We start from the raw sequence: 2,996 nt of genomic DNA on the forward strand, positions 1-2,996 counted from the left end.
AAAGAAAGAAAGAAAGAAAGAAAGAAAGAAAGAAAGAGAAAGAAAGAAAGAAAGAAAGAAAGAAAGAAAGAAAGAAAGAAAGAAAGAAAGAAAGAAAGAGAGTACTGATTAAACTTTCAAAATCCTTCCAACAATGGTCATCCTCAGAACTATTAAACAAAAACAACAGTCTCGGGATTCAAGGTGCTATTTTGATTTACAAGTTAGATCAGAGACAGGAAACTGGGTAAAAGAAAAAGAGAATATTTTTCTGGGTCTACAATTGTAAGAAATCTTAAGTGCTGTTTCCAGAGCATATCTTATAAGTGTTATAAATTGATTTGCTAGAAAAATATTAGGATAGAAGTCAGGGTATGTTAAATGTAGCATCAGTTATCTGCTGCTGGTTCTGTGACATAGAATGTTTTGACTGCTTTGACTCCTGGGGTTCAGGCAATTTCTGGGTCCCTTTCTAATTTGGGAACATTGTGGTGTTGAGAGTCTTTTACAGAAGATTGTCCAAGTTTTGAAAAATCTGAAGCAACAGGATTTAAAGTGCAAAAAGAACTTCCAAAACTGTGGAGGGATCAGAAAAATAGTTGACTCATGAGATGGGTAAGCTTAAGACAAGGCATTGTAAGAGGGTAACATTTATACATTTATACAGTGATGACATGGTCATCCTGTCATAAGGTTCTGGGAAAGAGTCTAGAGGTCCTCACAGACTGCCACATAGAGGCATGTTTTGAACACTTTGTACATGTTCTTATTATTTAATCTCAACCTTGCCGATAGTCATGCTATGACCCTGGGAAGTTACTAAGCATTTCAGCCAAGGCTCCTTCTCATCTGCAATCCAGAGGCAATGGCATCTATCTTTGGGGTTAAAATAAGATTGAAATTTTAAATGTAGCATAGTGGTTATCACATAGAATACCCTTAAAAAAATTGGTCTTGCTATTTGTGATGGCTGAAGCTAAGAGAACAAAAGATACAATGGACAAAACTAGGCAGGAGTTTGGAAGTATCACAGAAAACATGGCATGAGATGGCCAATATACATGAAAGCATTTAGCCCAGTGCATGTGCCCAGCACAGGGTCAGTTAAGCTTGGCTGACTGATTCGCTAGGGGAAGCTACAGTGTTCAGGGAGTGTTTCAAAAGTAATAAGAAGGAAAATAGTCAGGATTTTCCTAGAATGATCTTCAGAGACCATCAACTGAATTTGCTCCCATTTTGCTTTAAAGTTTCTAAAAGTGAGCACCACATGTTTTTCATCTTATTTTTGTGATTTAAATTAATTAAGGACAGCAAAGTGTGGAGTTTCTTGTCAGCCAGTAAAAGTCCACTCTTAATCACAGTGGCGTAAGTAGAACCCTGACTCAACAATTTGCTTATTGTTTTACCTGCTTAATACATTAGCAAATATTGGGTTATAATGGGCCAAAGCAATAAAAAATGAGAAGTCATACTCCAATCAATTCATAATAAAAGATATAATATTTACCTTTCATGTTCTAAATCATCATTCATTTTTTACTGAAATTTAGCTACCTTTCTTTTCATTATTCAATCTTGCATGTTTTTCTTAAGTATTAATTTGGGCATAGGGTAACTGTAATCATGTTTTTTCCAGCCAGTTGCAACATGAAAATGTAGTTTTGATTTATATTTAAAATTCATATGAGAGGAACATTTTTAAATAATTAAATGCTGGGCTGTTCCTGAGATAGGGACAGGGTTTGTTTTCAAATATACATGATCTGAGAATTTCAGCGAAAGGTGTAAAAGGAAAAACCAATAAAAAATAAGACAGATGATAAATGCTGTGTTGATGTTAAGTAAAACCAAGCAAGCTGTGACCTCAGCCTGCCTCTGGGGAGTCCTTTGGACTTGTTGGAGCATTGGGGGTTTGTAGGAATTTTTCCCCCAGTCACATGGGTTGAGGCTGGATTACAACTGAGATGCAGAGATTAAGGTCCTGGTGTGGCTAATCCATTAAACCCCTGCTTCTCTTAAATTGAATGAACTTAAAGTAGAAGCTGGCAATAGACTCTACCAGCTAGTCTGACTTTCTGTGACGTAAGAAGTCTTAACCGCTGGAGGACAAGAAAGTAGGAACAAGGAACTGGGCAACCTTCCTAAAGCATCAGCATTTTGTACCTTTGGGGATTCCTTATTAATTGATTGTATATGCCCATACATTGCTTCAATATCTCTCTTTTTAAAACAGGACCTTTGGGCTGGCCAAATAGCTGAGAGGATTAAAGCGCCTGCAAGCAGGTACAGGGGCCAGGGGTTTGATCCCTGGGCCTGCTGTGCTGGCCCCCTGGGGGGGGAGGCTGAGACAACAATTAAAACTAAGACAGCAATTGAGACTGGGCATGGTGGCACGAGCCTATAATCCCAGCTCTTGGGAGGCTGTAAACTGGTGAATCACTACCAGTCCAATGTAGTAGTGAGACCCTGAACACCCTGTAGACCCTTTCCTAAAATACAAAAAAAATAAATAAATAAATAAATAAAAATTAACATAAAAAAATTAAATAAACAGGACCCTTTACATGAATATTTTAAAAAACAATGATGTAAATAGCATCTTTTTTTTTTTTTTTCCGGTGCCAGGCATTGAACTCAGGACCTTGTACTTGCCAGACAAGCACTTATTCTACTGAGCTATCTCTCTGGCCTGATCCAACTTTAAATAATTTAGAAAATGAATTATTAATGCAGCTATTCTTAATATACAGGTTTAATATACATATTCACTGAGATAAATATGTGGATCATATGCTTTATTTTTTTAAACCTTTTTCTTTTTTTTTTTAGTACTGGGGATTGAACTCAGGACCTTGCGCTTACCAGCCAAGTGCTCATTCTACTGAGCTATCTCCCCAACCCGGATCATATGCTTTAAAACAAGGTTCATCTGAATGCTGACAAAATGATGGGAAGTGGATTATATACATAGATGGATAGATATGGCACGGGTGTGATCCACAATGTTATGCTAAATT

This window comes from Octodon degus, unplaced genomic scaffold, assembly GCF_000260255.1.
Source record: "Octodon degus isolate 3935 unplaced genomic scaffold, OctDeg1.0 scaffold00056, whole genome shotgun sequence".
Lineage (NCBI taxonomy): Eukaryota > Metazoa > Chordata > Mammalia > Rodentia > Octodontidae > Octodon > Octodon degus.